Below are 18,889 nucleotides of genomic sequence, written 5' to 3'. Positions count from 1 at the left end.
CTAATATAACCTACCTGTCATATGATCTTTGCCTTTCCTCATAAAGGAAAGCATTTCATGTGCCTTCCTAACCACCTTTTTGACATGTCTTGCTGTCTTTGAGCACCTATAGATATACACTCCAGGTATACCCCTCACTTGTTGTATGTACCCTTGCGTGTTAGCACCACACCCCCCCAAATACTACTTTGGACTAAATTCCATTTGCCATTTTTCTGCTGAACTGACCAAATCATCTACATCTTCATGGAGTTGAAAGCTCAGCTTCTTGGCCCTACCTCAAACATAGGGCCAAGTTGTGTATTTTCAACAAATTTCTTTTACATAGTTCCAATATTTCCAGTCTAAATTATTACAACATATTATAGAATGCAAGGGACAAAGTGCCTTGTGGAACTCTACTGGTAACAGCCTTCCAGTCTCTAAAACACCCATTAATCACTACTTCTGTTTCCTACCATTGAACCCATTTTGGAGCTAATGAATTAGCCTCCGTGAATCCCATGAACTTTCCCTTTTTTGGCACCTTGTCATGTAGGATCTTATCAAAATCCAAGCTAAAATCACATAGGCTACATCAAACTCTCTGCTTTCATTGACCCACCTTAATCTCAGCTTAAAAATTCAACTAAGTTAATCAACAGTGACCTTCTCTTCACTAAATCCATCCTGTCCTTGATTCCCATGTTCTGCTAAATGAAGGTTTAACTATCCCTCAGGGTTGATTCCAGTATGTTATTCACTATTGAAATTAAACTAACTGGCCTGTAATTGCTTCTTTATTCCTTTCTCCATCTTTAAGTAAAATACAACATTAGCAGTCCTTCAAATATCCACTGATAATTGAAAAATGAATGGTCAGCGCTTCTGGAATTTCCTCACTTGTTTCTTTTAATGGACTAGAATATATTTAATCCAGACTTATGATGTTCATTCTCTATGTAATGAATATTTTTGTGGATTTCGGGGAAGAAAGCTGTATTTCCAATGAAAATATGTCTCTGTTTGAGTAAAATATTCTAAAACCATTGATTTAAATGTTGTTCCTTCTTAAATCATGTCAGTCACGTACAGAGAAGTAGAGAATTTGTGTATGGATTTTAAGGCTTACAGTGTTGAAAATATTGGAAACCAGCAGGTGGAACTCCCTATTTCCATATTGAGGAAGAGATCCAAGATGACAAGGTATCAAGACTATGTTTCTCACAGAACAAGATCAGAAAGAAGAGTACGCTTTCGAGAATCAGATGAGATAATTTTTCACAGTATGTTTGATTATATTTAAATATTTCATATGTTATAAAAAGTGAAGTTAATGGATTACTGCGCCATTGAATTGTGCATTACTGGGAGTTGTATTAAAGGGATGGGGCTTGAAGAGGTAAATAGCCTAACTTTTTGTACACAAAGCTGTTTAGGTCTAATAATTTGCAGCCTCATGAGAGTTATTAGCCTGCTTCAAAATGAATTATTCCTTGTGGGTTTTGCTTCCGATTCAACTTGTATTACAAGTACTTTCTATATTCTTAATATTCAAATGTGTTGATTGAGCAGCTTTGTTTTCTTTGTTAAAATGTGTATAAATTAAAGCAATATATGGGGAATTTGCAGCAAATCTGGCAGAGCTGCATCCTATACCTTCACAATATTTCTCATTCAAATGTTTGTCAGCCTTCAGATGTCCAAAACATTTGCTTTTATTTCAAGTTTATTTCAATTTTGTTATTTTAACATACAGGCAAAATGGTGTTGGTATGTATCCAATCTGAAGTATGATTAAAGGATTGCTTACTAGCTTTGAAGAACCTACATATCATAGGCATGAGGTAGCAAATTTATTGACTAGATAACAAGAAATATAAGCATCTGTGTTGACACAGTAGCCAGGAGTCAACTGTGAAATGCACTGTATGAATCTCATTATCCTTCTGATTGGGTTTTCCCAGATGATTTTACCTCTGCATACATGTCAGCAATTTTCTATATTCATTTCTGAATTTCTCATTTAGTCTTCAGCAAGCCTGAAGTGGTTGATATCTCCCATTTAGATAATGCAGGGTGAGCTTTAAGCTGTTCTTTTTCTCTTCGCTGTTCTCTCGTTATGCTAAAGAGGATATCTTGGACTCGTAGCTCCATTGGTGAGGAAATTATTATGTGGTTAACATCAATGATATTTTAAGAAGACTGTATTCTTTCTTTATTGAACACCAGAGAACCTATCTATAAATTCAATCACTGTGGTTATTGTGAACACAACAAATCTTAGAGAACTCCTACTAGGGCACCCATTAAGCAGTTTTGTCACAGACATGCCCTTGCAATCCTAATACAGCATCGTGGTTAACTTCCCACATCAGTTGTTTCACGAGACAGTTCCAGATAAGCAGTACTTGATGTGGAGTGTGATTTTTTGATTGCACCACAATTTGCTAGTTCGAGCATTTTAACCTTCTTTGTAAGAAAAAAAAGCTGTCCGAACATTACTATTTGAAAAAAAATTAGAAGTTGATCAGGTAGAAAAATCCCAAAATAGAGTTCAATTTATTGAAATTACTTTTGTTTTAAAAAGGCCAAGATATGAGGCATTCATTTAAACTTATTTTGGTTAAAATTAGCCTGTTCTGCAATATAGTCCTGTTTGACTGTAGTAAAGCATCAAGAAGTAAGCTGCTGGAGGAACTCTGGGTCAGGCAGAATCTGTGGAGGAAAAGGGACAGTCAAAGTTTTAGGTCAAGACCCTGCATGGGGACTATTGTAAAGCTTCTCTCCTCATCCTTCTGACACTTGCAGCTTTTGACAGGATTGGCCATGCCATTCTCTCCAAGTTCCTCTTGGTATCCAAATGGGTGAAATGATCCTTGAGAGGTTTTATTCCTATCTATCGGTCAGAGTCAGAAATCTATCCTATGTCCATTTTTCTTCTACTTGTTGCCTTCAACTGTGTCATCTGAAATACTCTAGATTGCACGTGTATGATGATGGCATCGTACCTCTTAACCAACCCACTGCCTTTGATACATCATACTGTTTGTCCGCTATTACAGCATTTGAAGAACAGATGCTCCATTGGTGAGGAAATTATTATGTGGTTAACATCAATGACATTTTAAGAAGACTGTACTTTCTCTTAATTGAATACCAGTGAATCTATCTATAAATTCAACCACTGTGGTTATTGTGAACACAACAAATCTTGGACAAATCCTACTAGGACACCTTTTAAGCAGTTTTCTCACAGACGTACCCCAGCAATCCTTGTATAACATCCAGTTAAATATTGCAAAGACCATATTTATAGATCTTGGCCCTAATCAATCATTAAGCATTGATTCTGTGTCTTTCCCAAGTCACGTCTGAACCTAAACTAGAATATTTTTGACCTTGGTATTCTTATTAAACCCTGTATGGTTTCTTAAACCCATATCCTCCACATCACCAAGGCTCCCTATTTACACAACTGAAAAATTGTCACTTTTGCTGGTCAAACTCTTTTCTGTGCCTTTGTTGCCTTTAAATTTAACTATTCCTGTCCTGTCTATTTGGGCTCCCACATTTCATTCTCAGTAAATTTGAGCTCATGCGAAACATTGACCCATAACCATTATTTGTAATAAATTCTGTTCTTCTATCTTCTTTTGCTCACTGACCAACACTGGCTCCTGGTCCAGCAGTGCTGGCTATAACTGATGGAAGTTCTACTGAAGTCTACAGAAAGTCATAATGGATAGAATTCCTGATGCAGCCTGTCAATTTTCCTAGACAGGCTCTGCAATAAACCACAGTTATAGCTAACTGAATAACCTCATTTTTCAGTGCAATTGAAAAGATATACCATAATGATTAGAAGTGCTCAGAAAGCATTAGTTAAGGCAATATGTTTTAATTTTAATGGCTATCTAGGATCTGAAACTCATTTTATAACAATCTTAATGTGATCATTCCAAGTCAATCTGCTTAGAAGAGTATAGAAGGCCAAGATGATTTTTTAAAGAATATTATTACTTTATTTTATGCATAATGACACAGCAGGAGGCCATTTGGCCTTCCGATCCATGTTGATCCCAGGGGTACAATCTCATTAGTCCAATTCACGTTCTTATTTCTCTGCAGCCTTGCAGCTTATTCTCTTTTACACCCGTCCCCTTTGATTCTTCTTGCTGTTAACTTACATGAAGGTGTAATTTACAGCAACCAGTTCATTTACCAGTTTGTTGTCGGGATGTGGGAGGAAACGAGATTACCCAGCAGAAACCCACACAATCATGGAGAGAGTGTGTGAACTCCATGTGAGCAGTATTGAACCTGGGTCCTGGGAGCTGTGAGACGGCAAAATTAAATGCTGCAGCACAGTGCCGCCCCTGTGGTAGCTGGTGTGCAATGGCTATTCTGCTTTGAAAGAAATCATACACTGGAATCTCCCACTACTCAGTGGAAGCAAACTGTCCTGGATTACAAGAGATTATCTAAAAAGAAATAGATCAGAGAAATGTTAACCAAAAATCTTCAGTAAAACACTAGTTGCTCATAATAAATACACCTTGCTGAGACTATTCTTGTAAGGCTAATCACGCTTTTAAGTATGAAATAAAAAGATCATTTTTAAATTGTTATAAATAATTGCTCGGTACAATGTTTCAGATAGTATTGTTACAGTCTAATGTTTCTGATCTTTCCTGATATGACTGAAGCTAAGTAAATGGAAGGAAATCTGAATCATCTTCTTGTCCTCTCATTACTTCAGTGCATTTAAAGAGATGGAATTGGCCATATGCACTGAAAATAATGAGAGTTGATAAAAAATAAAATAGCACTAGTACATTGACCTTAAGAATGGCAAGACATTAGAGTATTCTTGAAAAGGGTGACACAAAGAAAAGCTCATTAGTATTTTGTTTAAATATGAAACAACCTTCCAGCATGCAATTCAAATAACTTTCAGAGATATAATATTCTGCTGACTATTGATTTTCATTTGGCATCCACTACTCCATGGGGCTGTTTTCCTCCAAGCTAATCTATTTTGTGCTCTCGAGGGTAGTATTACTCTTTCTTTGTCATTTTATTTCCTAGCTCTGGCTTTTGCTTTCTCACTCTTTTAAAGGCCCTCTGGTGCTGGCACTCCAGATGTGTGAATCTGTCTTTCTGATGCCTGGTCAACGCAATCCTTTCTGCAATTAATTTTTGTCCTTAACTGTGCTCATGGCTCTACATACAATTTCTTTTAAAGAAACCAACTTGCATTTATTATGGCAGTCAGTCCAGATGGCCGAGAGCTAATATCCAAGCCATAATCTCATAGTGCTCGCACTAAATTCTGTGTCATTATACATGCAAAATAAACTGCTGAGCATAAATTTTATTTGTTCTGGCTTTGCTAAAGTAGCAGCTTTCTGCTGTATGTAATATTAGCTGCGATAATATCTGCAGGAGCTGGACTTCTTTTACAAAGCACTTTCTATTGATTTTATTTTATTTGTATGTTCACATATTTTAGGCAGACTGTCATTTTGAGGTAGTTTGTGTTCTTCATGTTTTGGATGCTGCAGTTGGGCATTATCAGAGCAGGCCGTCATTCTAAAGAAATCTGTTGCTGGTATTAGTTATCCATAGGAAATTCTTCAGGGCACCATGGGGTCTTGCCAGTTGTAATCGGTTGGAATTTTTATTAAGATCTACAGGAGTATTAATGGATGAAACTCCTAAGTAGCCCATCAGTTTTCCCAGATATGCTTTCTTGATGTGGGAGTAGAAGGTTAATTGTATTTTCTTTAAAAATTCAAATATGATGAAACCAGTTTTCAGTCCATTTTCTGGTCTCCAGTGTATGAGGACTTGCCAAATCCTTGCCATAGTCCCAATCTGGAATCTCAAGCCTATTGACCCGTTGCTGGGGATGAGTTGCACTTGCTATGACCACTACCTGATAGTCATTCAGAAAATTGCAAGCTGATAAGTTAACAAATGTTAATCTTGACTTATCGGTTATGGGTGATAAAAGCCAAGTTCAAATTATATCCTCTTCCAGTAGTTATACAAGAGTGCTCCCCAGGTGCTGGAACATCAGCCTACCCTGTGTAGTATATCTCTTACTGGCTCAAGTCAGATCAACATACTCAGACATTGTTCCTAAAATCTACATGGTCCACACAGCCGTTTGTGATGTTTGTTTGGCTCAGTGTCTTTTGTCTTGACTCTGTGATGAAACTTGAAAATTATGTTTAGTGTGTAATGATGGATAGTTTATGATGGATATAGAAGATTCCTTGAAAGGTGCAGGAACCTGCTCGTTCTCTTGCAAGTTAATACCAAAACCATATTAACTGGTCTCACATCTGTACAGAGGCAAGTATCTATTCAAAGGAAATGTATTTAAAAAAACAGGTACAGAGCCTCAAATACCTCTGATCTGATAAGGGAAAAATAAATTTCATAACAAAAATATACAAGTAATTGATAATGACAATGAATAGCTAGACTGCCATTATTAGTTATTAACTAAAGATATTGTAGCTTTTTTTTGCATAAAAGAAGATATAATTTAAAGTTTCTTCAGGCAGCTCTATCGAACAAGTATTATGTATGAAACCTATATTCTAAAGATGATTTTAATTAAGTATCTGTAAATAGGGCGATTGCAATATTGTCCTTCACTCAATGGTGTTGATATTTTTAACATGAGCATGTCACAATAAATAGCAGATTTGGAATTGTATGTACTTAGCGTTATAAATATAGCATTTCACAGTAAGAATAATTATGCTCTGATGCTGTCAAAGTAGAAGGAAGGAAACATCAGAGAAGCAAGAATGAACAATATTGATGCTTCCAGTTAAGTTTAAAGCTTTGAAATAAGAACCAATGCCATTAAACAGACTGCTGTGAACATGTAATCGCTGGTATAAGATCAGTGTATAAATTGACTTTATCTGAATCAGTTCTCCTGCTCAACATTGCCCACTACCAAACAATTGATTTGTTTTTTGTACAAAGCTTCCCATAATACGCATTCTGAACATCAGTCACTTTTGTAGATGTAACTTTCACTAATTTGAATAATACTTTAATTGTAAAAAAGGATTCAATGTTTTTTTTATAACCTCTTCGTGTTTTTCTTTAAACCAGCAACTGAAGATAATTCCTATTTGCCAGCAGTGTTTTGGAAATTATTGGTCGTCATTTCGCTGAGTCTGGTGATCATATTGCTCCATTATAATGAAAACGCGTCAAACATGTATGAACAACTTCATTCAAAACTCATCAGTTATTACTTGGAAATAAAACATACAACTTTCAGCTGGTTGAATCGGAATAGAAGACATTAGAATGTCAGTAGCATCAGACAACCTAATTTCAGCAGAAAAACCTTCAACAGCAAATGTGAAAATGCCTGCCTTAAGCAGCTTTTTTAATTGGAAGTAGATGAAGACTTAAATTGAAAGAGGAAATAGCTATGAAAGTAATGCCGATCCATAGGAATATGATAAACTTAACACAAAAATAATTAAAGCAGTAGTTGTAATCAAACATTCTATAATTCATTCAAATGACAGATTATTTCAAACCAATGTTTAATGCAACTCCTATTTCAGAATCAAATCAATATGAGACATGTCATGGTTTGAATTGGACTGCTATGAAACAGTCTTGTCACTTAATTTCAATACTGCAGTAAAATTTCTTTTTAAAATTAAAAGTTCCCTTTCCCATTCTAAATTGATAGTTTATAGCTACAAACCTAAAACTTACTTACTTTGCCTTTTATTTAATTATAAGGGTACCAACTGTTCCTTGCAGTGACCATTATACTTTCTAAGTGCCTTAAGGATTCAGATCATCATGCAGCCTGAAAATTCAAAACTAGCTTATTGCAAATATATTGCATCCTGAATGATGCCAGCTGTACAAAAAGAAACAGCAATATAACTACTAGAAAAGCAACAAAGTACTGCAGATTCTGAAAATTTGAATTCAAACCAAAAAATATTTGAAATAATACCAGGGAAGACAGCATTTGAAGAAAGAGAAATAATTAACATTTCAAGGTGATGACCTTTTGTCAGAATTCAGTAACAGAGTTAGCTCACATGCTGAAGGAATTGTTAATCTTACTCTCTGGTCCTATTTTAAGCAGTTAATGGGCCTTTAAACATTAATTTTAGGAACAGGGGTTAGGGTGGGGAGGGCGAGTAGAATAATGAAAAAGTGAGGAGAGAAGAAAAGATCGTAAAGGTCCCTAAATCTGTGAAAGAGAGGCTGATGGTGTATAGAAAAAAGGGCTGGCAATGGGACAAGTAAAAGCATAGGGTGTTCCCAGAGAAATGTATACCAGGGTTAATATTTCTGAGGCAATCTCTCAATCAAATGATGTTTTGTTTTCCTTCTCTGAAATGTGTTCAGGAAAGGTGGTGCCAATCATCATGTTTCTGTGTAGTGCTTCATCTAGGGCAGATGTGTGAACTGCAAGAGAGTTGAGTTCTTCTTGACTTTTGACTTTTTCTGGCTACTTACATCAATAGGAATTTTTAACCAGCTGATTACCTTAAAAGATGTTACTAGATGAAATTCATGGCTTTAGGAGCAAAGGGTTACTGCCATGATAAAAATCAAATATCTGAATAGAGGAAATAATCAAAACACCAGTTAAGCTTAGAACAGTTTATTGTTACTAATGAGCATTCAAAATATTGAATGTTTGCTAAATGGGAATATATTTTGCCCTAAATTTCTGCTGGATATTTAAGCAAAAACAATGTAATGTAGATGTTGCTCTAAATTCTACCTATTGATCAGGTAATTAAATTTTCAGCCATTGCCTCTGTTTATATAGTCTGATATTTTGTAGATAACATTCATTTTAATAAACAGTATTTTCTGGACTTGAGCAATCTTGCTATTGAAAGTTGGAGTGCACATGAGGTATAAAAATAAAAACATTAGAAATAATTTCATTTTACTATGTAGAAACGCTAAGGCCTTTTAAAAATATTTTAATGTAATATAATTTGGAATAAAATGTGGTTCTAAATTTCTACTTTTAAATTATTAATTCATGTGCCATCTCAAATCAGCAGAAACATATAATTATTTTTATGATTATTCCATCTGACCATTTTTCATTTAAAAGTATATTACAGTTTTGAAGAAAGCGGTACACCACGACTTCTACCATTGATTCTGTAATGATCTAATGTTAATAGAGTTGTTATACCTATGAGACCTGCTGTTATTTAGTTACCTTGATTGTACTCTTAAGCTTTGTTATGACTCAAGGTGAGATCTTGGCACTTGTTACCTTTGCACAAGCATCTTGAACTTCATTTGGGAATAATCATTTTAATTGTCGAACATCATTCATTCTGTTTAGATATGGGATAAGTTCCAATGAATTATTTTGGGAAATGATTAAATCAGAAGCTGGGAACCACAGAGGCAAGAAAACAGCCGGTAGATGAAGGTTATATTTATCATTCAGTGGAAAACAAAAATGTATCAACATTTCAGACCAATGACCTTTCATCATGATTAATGAAAGCTCATGGACTTGAAGCTTTAACTCTGTTTTACTCTCTGTACATGCTGTCTGACCTGCTGAGTGTTTCTAGTATTTTCTGTATTATTTTGGATTTCCAGCATCTCCAGTATGTTGCTTTGTAAATTTATTAAAACATTGCACTTAAATGAATCTGCCAAGAACTGCAAAATTCTCAGCTTCTGTCATTATTTACTTGAATAACCTGATAAAACAATATGACCGTAATAGTAAAAGAATCCTATTTCTGCTTATGCCCTTCTTTTGATAACTCTCATTATTTCCTGACTGTGACAGCCTGCATGTCTTTGATCTTCAATCTACAGCAAAGTCAAAGTACTTGGAGGAACTCTTGTCCTAACTTCAACACATTTTTTTGTAAGAAAGCATATATTCAATGTTTAGGATATCTCCCTGACAGGTCTGTGTAGAAAAAATAACCATAACCACTGACCCATGCCGTAATACTTAATTTCACTGAATGGGACTAAAATCACATTAGCAAGCTATTAATTCAAAGGAAGTAAAGTGTAAGATATTTAACTGAAAGCATCAGTGAAAACTGATTACTTCCATCTGGTTAGCAATGCAGGTAGTTAAACTGCATTAAAATTTTAAGAAGAAATTTTGGGGTGGTTTATTAGGCATAATTATGACACTCTAGCTTGAAGTTTTTATATCTCCTTAGTTGCTGTTTATTTTGTGTTAATTTTAAAATGATCTAATTATCCTGGAGGAAACATTGCTATAATTTTAATTATGGTCGAGAGGGTTGAGAGCTTCAAGTTCCTGGGAGTGAACATCACCAACAGCCTGTCCTGGTCAAATCATGTAGATGCCACGGCCAAGAACGCTCACCAGCACCTCTACTTCCTCAGGAGGCTAAAGAAATTTGGTTTGTCCCCTTTGACTCTCACCAGCTTTTACCGATGCACCATAGAAAGCATCCTCTCAGGATGCATCACAGCTTGGTACGGCAACTGCAAGAAACTGCAGAGAGTTGTGGACACAGCCCAGTGCATCATGGACACCAGCCTCCCCTCCTTGGACTCTTTACCTCTTGTTGTCTTGGTGAAGCAGCCAGCATAATCAAAGACCCCACCCACCTGGGACATTCTCTCTTCTCTCTCCTTCCATTAGGTAGAAGATACAGGAGCCAGAGGGCACATACCACCAGACTTAAGGACAGCTTCTACCCCACTGTGATGACTATTGAATGGTTTCCTTATACAATGAGATGAACTATGACCTCACGATCTACCTTGTTGTGACCTTGCACCTTATTGCACTGCACTTTCTCTGTAGCTGTGACACTTTACTGTTATTGTTTTTACCTATACTACTTCAATGCAGTCTGTACTAACTCAATGTAACTGCACTGCATAATGAATTGACGTGTATGATCAGTTTGTAAGACAAGCTTTTCACTGTACCTCGGTACAAGTGACAATAAACCAAACCAAAATGCTATGTACTTCCTTCTGATACAAAACCAGTGTGCACAATGCTTCTGTATCTCTGTATACTTGTGCATCCTTTATAGTGTGCAGTATGCTAAATTGTAGACATTTACAAAGGTTTCAATCCTGTGTTGGATATCAGCATAGTTAAGATGAGATTTGCAGAAATAAAATTGAGATCCGATTTTAACTTGTTAGGGAATAATTAGCTATATTTGACAAAATATACCTGAATCTTGAAGTCCATAAATAAAAGTATATCTATAAAGGAATGTGCCATAACTGCAACAAATATTATGTTTATATTATGACTGATGTCTGTGAATTGTTCTCTTGTAATGTGTTAAATTCCAATTTTTGTTTTTACCATGATTAATCAAATTTGTTATCCACATAGATCATTCAGTGAAAGTATATTAGAGATTTAGCTCAACAAATTACTTTATTTGTATGGTCATTCATATTTCAAGAATTTTAGCCTACAAACAATACTGAAATGAAAACAGATACAATACTAGAGTTATCAATTTTTATTTGAGGAACTGACATGGGACTAGTTCATAGTTCTAGCATTGTGCAGGGTTCATGGTCTGTTGCGGCATTTCCCATGGGTCACTGTTTAAAAGATAAAGGGTTACCCATCTAAGACAGAGATGAGGCAAAACAAATTCCTTGAGAGGGTTGTGTGCCTTTAGAACTCTGCTTCCACCATCCTTTGACGAAGAAGGTCTTTGAATATTTCTAAAGCAAAGGTACATAAATTCTTGATAAGCAAGGGGGTGAGAGGTTATTAGAATAGGCATTGAGGTTACAATCAAATGAGATATAATCTCATTGAAATGTGGAGCATGCTCAAAAGGCTGAGTGGCCTATTTTGCTCCTATGAAAAACTGTTAAGTTCTTCTGGATCAGGAAGTAATGAGTTTGCAAAAAATATGGGATTTAAATGTGTGCTGCTGGTAAAGCTACTTCTAGTATTCATCATAAAAATAATGGCAACATAACACAAAATAAACAGTTTTATATTTTTAGGACTATACTTATTTCTTTGGCATTTCTTTTATGTTCTGTCTCCTAAAAATTCACTATTGGTCAATCAGCATTGAAACAGGTAGGAACTGTTTCATCTTTGGTCTGGACTCTGTCGATGGGATGGAATAACGTGTTGGCCAAAACTTGCTGCTAACAATGAGCCACCATGGTCACTACTGCCGTATGTGTTAAGTATGGATTTAAACTCTCCTTCAGTCCTGATGTAGGGTTTCGACCTGAAACGTCAGCAGCTCCTTCCCCCACACCCAGATGCTGCTCAAGCTGCTGTTCTTCCAACAGATTGTTTGACGCTATGGATTTAAGCTGTTTTTAATGTGCCTCTGTTGATTTTCTTGTAGAGGACATTCTTTTCTGAGGTGGTGAAAAGTTGAGCAGAGACAGGGCCTTGTACAATATTATGTTCTCGTGGAGTTGAGGATGGTGCGAGATAGTTTTGGAACAGGAAGCATAACAGGCCCTGCCCATGATACAGTTGAGAAAACTGTCAAAACTGAATATTTCTGAATGTCCCCTATATACTCTTAAAAATAACAATTTTGGTCTGAATTCAATTCATTAAAAGATATAAATTAACTAATGTTTCTTCGCACAGCCACTCCTCCCATTAAGGCGCTGAGGCTTAACTTCTGGGAAATTGTTGCAAATTTATGCTCCGCAACTAGACTCGGTGAGGAGTCCAGTGTTGGAACACAGTTGGGAAATCCCCACAGGAGAGCAAACAGCAAGTTCAGGTCATCTACGTTCATGCAAAAATACCAAAGTTGTTTCCACTAACATTGGAGAAACACCAGTAGTTCGGTGCCAGCACTTTGCATCAAAGTCCAGCCAATGAATTAGATTTCCATCCATGCCATTTGCCCATAAAGCAGCAGCAGAACTGAGTGCAGAGAGGAAAATGGGCATTTGGCTTGCACACACGCAAGAGCTGACCTGATCTTCATTTTTAAATTTAACTAACAAAAGAAAGATAATGCAAAGTTACTTCACAGATATGTGATCCTCCCTCATTTCCTCTGCATTTGTCCAAGCAGTACCAAAAGTGCATTACCAGCGAGTTAACACCTGCTCATCATTAACTAGTTTCCCCTACTCAGTCTGCGATATCTACCCTCTTTAAAAACTAACTTTGATTTTTAAATCTAATGTGTTTTTTTTTCCCCTCAAGTTTTAAATTCTACTTTGGAGATGGGAGCATTTGCAATAATCTATGTTTTGGTTGTCTGAAAGGAGTTGCATTGACAAAAACTCAAATTTCTGAGATTATTTGTGGGCTTTTAAATTGGAAGGCCTGCTGATGAATGAAAGGTTGACAGGCAGTAGAATCCAGTCATGCCTACAGGAATAAATGTCATCAGTGCTGTACCTTTCGTGAGGGGTTGTAGTTATTCAGCAGTTGTAGATGGGGGGGATAAAAATTGCCCTCCATGTCACTCCATGACTTTTGTAACACTGAATCTCTTCATCAAAAAGGCTAGTTCTAGATAGACAAGATTGTCAAAATATGGTCTTGTATATGCAAAGACTTGTGTAGACTATGCTGTAAAATCCATATACAACTGATAGATTTTAAATGATGTAACAGATATCCTGTTTACTTTCAACAAATCAATAAATAGAGTACTTAAGTATGAAATGTGAGAAGTGTCAGTGACTTCATTGTATTAATGGATGCACAGCAAAGTTCAAACAGCCATTAACTGACAAAAACAGAACAAGTGTTCCTATTTGGATATAACAGATTAGCTTGTTTATATTTTATGTATTTGTGAAGTTGATATTTTAGGCAGCTAACCTGAACTAGGTAACTATCATTTATTTGAATTCTGTAAATCCACTGCTCCCAGCATTATGAATACTGTAATCATCAGTGAATTTACAAAGTGAGTAAGCCTTGGATGGCAGCAGACAAATCACAAAGGACCACAGATCAGTGAAGATGAACATGCCCTACGTGCAAAGGTGGGAAATTTGGTAAAGAAACGACATTGTTAAGAAGATGCACTGGAAATGTTTATTTGGAGCAACTGTAAGAAGGTCTGCTGAGCTTATGTTGGATATTTCAGCCATAATACTGCCTGTAAGACCAATAATGGAGTGCAGACCCCATTGTGTACTTGGACAGATGGCGGTCCATGAGCAGTAATGCAACTGAACAAATATTATTGTTGCCCAATTTGTCGTCAGGGCCATATGTTATTGTCCCAGGCTCCTTCATGGATGATTTTAACTAGCAGTTACGAAGTTAAAAATGGATTGTAAATTTTTAAAACAACAACATGGAGATTTTAGCTCCATAGCATTACACTGCATTCATTTTTCATGACTTACTCAAGTATCAATCCATTGCATAAATTCATTTGAGTTGATCCAATATGACATATCCAATATGACATATTGTTTCCTAATACCCAGTGAAAAAAAACATATCTGCCACCCATTTATGTTAAGATCAGGCATCACAACAGTCTACCAGTCCTTTTTGTGAGGGAGATGTCGGGAATGTTAATACAGGCTATTTGATAGATATTTGTTTTTACTGCATAAATTTATAACGCAAGATGTGTGGAGTCATGCTGATAGTCATTGAGTTCCACACAAAGGTTAAATTTTAATGCTTTGAGCTATAGAATTAGTATGTATATTTAGGCAGACTTTCATTCCATGTTGTCCATTCAAACATTGCAGATGATTAAACTATCCATCAAGCTTAATGTGTACTCTTAAAACTGACCAGAGTACAATAAAACATGTTCAAAACACCCAGCAGTGGGGAAGGATTTATGATGGAAGGATGTATTTTGTGGGAGCTGATGCTTCTCAGAAGGCCATATCAAGGTTTTTGGGATCTCACTTTTATTTAATATTCAAATTGTCACCTGCAGAGAAAAAGAATAAACTAGAATAAGTTAATCAATTAATCAGTTATTTTTAATTTCAATATTTGAATTTTATTTTTATTGTATAAATTTTATGTTTTCTTACGAACTGGTAATCCAAACAGCAAATTTTCAGCAGATTTATTCTCATTTAACTTAATAGGATTTAATACTGTGTCTTGCCATCTGGCCAAATATAGAAAAAGAACCGTTTCCCTCATTAAGTAGACTATCTTCCTTGAATTGCTCTTTTCCCTCTGCCATTTTTATTACTGTTTCGATTATCTTTGTCTCATGTATTCTCATTTGAAAATTGCACCCTTTATTGAACTTTATCATGACATATCTATTTTAATCACAAAGGAACGACAATTTGACATTCCTCCATTTGATTCCATCTGTGAGATTTGCCCTCCCCATTGTGCATCTCCAATACTCTGTCTCTCTCCACTATCTAAAATTCCCTGCTCCAATTCTAACACTTTCCTCCTCTTTTATAAATTACTCACTATGCATAGGGTTCTAACAAAGCTGGTACTATGTTTCTCAAGGGAAAACAAAAGAAGCCATTTGCCATTATATAAAGTTTTCAAAACCCAAAGCACATTTGCAACCAAATAAATGTATTTGATGTGTAGCCACTTCTGTAACATTGTGGAACATTACAGAATTAGAGGCTTGCTGTTCAAGGAGAGGATGGCCCCAAGGTGAGAGCCATAATTCTGAGTTAATGTTTTTCTGATTTGTAAAACTGTTAAGGTATTTAATTGGAGAGATATTGGACAAGTTCATAGTAATGGAGAAAGAGAGAGAGAGAGAGTTATAATATCAGCACATGGTCTTGTGGAGCAGCACAGATCCATTTTCATTTCAATAGGAAGCAATCACTTTTAATTCTATTAACATATTAAGATTTCTTTCATATTTTCCCTGTACATATGATTCTCTCTCTACTTCATATTTATCACAAATCTTCTATTTTATGTATCCCTTTGGCAATTTTGGCCCCATAGAAGAAGAATATTGAGTGATTCCTTAAGGCCATACTTAATGGGCTAGCTGTATGCAACAGACAGTAGCTGAACAATTCATGCCAAGTAGGTCCAAATTTATTCACTGCACTGAGCTAAATTAAATGAAATTGGGTTACTACAAAAAATCCAGGGTTCTTGTGCCTATAATGATTCCTTTTCTGAAAGTGCACTTGTGCACATTGGATGATATGAGATTTTGGACTCAAGGCAATTATATAATGCAGCTGTAGAACATTGGGCATAGTTGCATATTCTAACCTGTAGCTTTGTTACAAGGAGATGAATAGCTGCCAAAGGCAACTTCTACATTATATAAATGTCAACCCGTCATCTTTACCATTTGATAACAACTCACACTGCTACCTGTTTCACCAGCAGCTGAATGAAACCAGGGGACGCTAATTGAAGAAGTCAGTTGTTACTGTGCATTCACTGGATAATAACGTTAGACCCCACCCCTGGCCCATTTTGATAAATTAATCATTTCCCATACTTCATCACTTAAAGCTCCATCTGCTTCCCATCACACTTTCAACATTTGAAAATCACTATCCCATTTTATGTGGTTAATTTCAATGGTTGCGTTGTCAGTTGCTTTGGTGATGGTTTGCAGTTAACATGAGAAACATTTAAGGTAATTTGGTAGAATTAGAGAGGAGATGAGGAAAATATTTTCACCCAGAGAACTCAGCAGAAGCCTTCACCACTTTTAAGAAGTGCCTGTCTGGATGTGCACTTGCAGAGCTGTGACCTGAAGATGGCACATCAAGTCCTGGAAGGTGGCACTAGGATGGTAGCTCTTTTTTGACTGGCACAGATACAATGGGCCAAATGGACTCATGTAAATGTTTTAAGATTCTGTGGAAGTTTGCTGTTCCCAGGATACCAGTTGGTATCCAAGAGGATTCCCACACAATGAAGTTAAATAAAGATTTGTTGCTATGAAATAGTTGCTCTATTATAAGCCACAATCTTGCTGCACATCTCCTATGACCCAGGTTTGATCCTGACTTCCATTGTCTATGTAGAGTTTGCATATTCTTCCTGTGACCGCATGGGTTTTCCCACATGCTTTGGATTCCTGCCACTTCCCAAAAACATGCTGGTAGGTTAACTGGCCTCTGCCCCAGAGTGAGTTGGGTAGGAGGAGAGTGGGTGTTGGGAAGAGTTAATGAGCAGTGTGAGTTACAGGGAAATGTGGAGGAATGCTATTGACGGGATTTCTCTGAGAGCTGGCATAGACTCTACAGGCTGAATGGTCTCCTGTGTCATTAAGAAGTATGAGAAGCGACAATTAATATGTATGTAATGCTAAATAATAATTGAGTGATATGCCATGATTGCAACTATAAAATATTAATAATGATGTGAGCTTGTCTTAGGTAACATTCTTTTAAAAAGAGATTATGCAGCACAACACCAGAGTCAGCACAGTACTTTGCAACATTGATGACTTCAAAAAACAATATGGATGTGAAGAAAGTATTTATTGCCAAAGCGTATTCCTTCGGAAATTCTATATCAGGAAACGAATTGTTTGAGACTCAAATTTTCTAACCCACAGGTAGTGTCATTATTTAGCCTGACACCTCTCACTGGCTGATTTTGAGCCAGCCACTGATCCTTGTCTCGTATCCTATGGTGCAATTTTCTTAAAGGATTATAAATTGTTCTCCTTTTGAATTTAAAGCAATGATTGATCTTTTGAAAATGATGATGGGGAACTCTATTTGTTCTTAGTTGTATAGCTTTTGACTAGTTAGTGATTAATGGACCTGTCCTGTGCACCTTAAAGGACAGTAGTAAGTTTCTGACTGGCACCAGTTCATCTTAATGCAAGAGGTAAAAATGTACACAATCTGTTTTTTTTATAACCTAAAATGACCCACATTATTCTAAGCCTTAACTGAATGTTCAATCAAAGCATCAGTGTGGTTTTATTAGGATTTTACGTTGAATGGAGAAGTTAAGGGATGTCAATATATAGTCACAGTAAAGACTGCTCTATATATTTCATTTCACTTAATGAACAGAATAGCTAAATATAGCTCTAATCTGGTGGTTAATAAATGTGCACCATGTATGAAAGGTTTTTATGAGATTGCAATAAAATAATTTTATGCAGTCATATATGTATCAATTTTTTTGGATTATGTATTTGTAATTTTTATCCTTAAGCTTTTGGACTTTTTTGTAATATAAAAGCATTTTAAAAAATGAGTGTGGGGTGATCCTTTTAACCATCCAGAATGTTTCTAGCTAATCTTTCTGTGAATACTCCTTTTGTTTAAAAATTACTGCACTCCTATTTTTAGAGAGAAAATCAAATGCATTATTGTGACACCTAGCAGCAGTTATATAGTGCCTTAAATGTAAAGAAACTTCCCATGTCTATACAAGTTTAATCAGTCAAAGGTTGAAGCTGCTCAAGAAAGATCTCACAAGGGGGTGATGGGTACTTGGCTAAAGAGGTGGGTTTTGAGGAAAGTGCTAAAAATTAAAAGAAACTTCAAAAAAGCTCTAACACTTTGTCCTTATCTGTTAATCATTTTTTATTCAACCAGTTGGAGTTCTTTTAAATACATTGACTAAATTTGCTCATTATAAATTTGTGATATGGGTGGGGCCAAACTTTCTTTAGGATTGTCCTAAATCGTTGGCATTTAATCTCGTTATTCCTTTTTTATTTGCACTATTTACTTTGTAATTTATAGTAACCTTTATGCCTTTGCACTGTACTGCTGCCACAAACTAACAAATTTCATGTCATATAAGTCAGTGATAATAAACCTGATTTCTGATGTGCTCTTTATCTGCATCCTTCATTCTATAGGTATACTTATCATTGACCCTGTCACACTTTTTTATGTTAAACAAATCCTTAATCTTAAATTTTCTCAGGTTATTCCATGGAAAACGAACATTAACTCATTTTTG

At 35.9% G+C, this 18,889-nt stretch overlaps 1 long non-coding RNA gene across 5 annotated transcripts in view; it reads left to right on the top strand.

Moving 5' to 3' along the window:
- LOC127577418 (uncharacterized) overlaps nt 1-13,645 on the top strand; it is a 37,264-nt gene extending 23,619 nt beyond the window's left edge. For all 5 annotated transcript variants that reach the window (XR_007957376.1, XR_007957375.1, XR_007957377.1 and 2 more), the window contains 2 exons: nt 1,136-1,265; nt 7,123-13,645. This is a non-coding gene — a long non-coding RNA (uncharacterized LOC127577418). The remainder of the gene's footprint in view (nt 1-1,135; nt 1,266-7,122) is intronic.
- Nucleotides 13,646-18,889: the final 5,244 nt, after the last annotated feature.

This window comes from Pristis pectinata, chromosome 1, assembly GCF_009764475.1.
Source record: "Pristis pectinata isolate sPriPec2 chromosome 1, sPriPec2.1.pri, whole genome shotgun sequence".
Classification (NCBI taxonomy): Eukaryota; Metazoa; Chordata; class Chondrichthyes; order Rhinopristiformes; family Pristidae; genus Pristis; species Pristis pectinata.
Note: the sequence above shows the minus strand (reverse complement) of the source record. Positions and strands in the feature narration are given on the sequence as shown.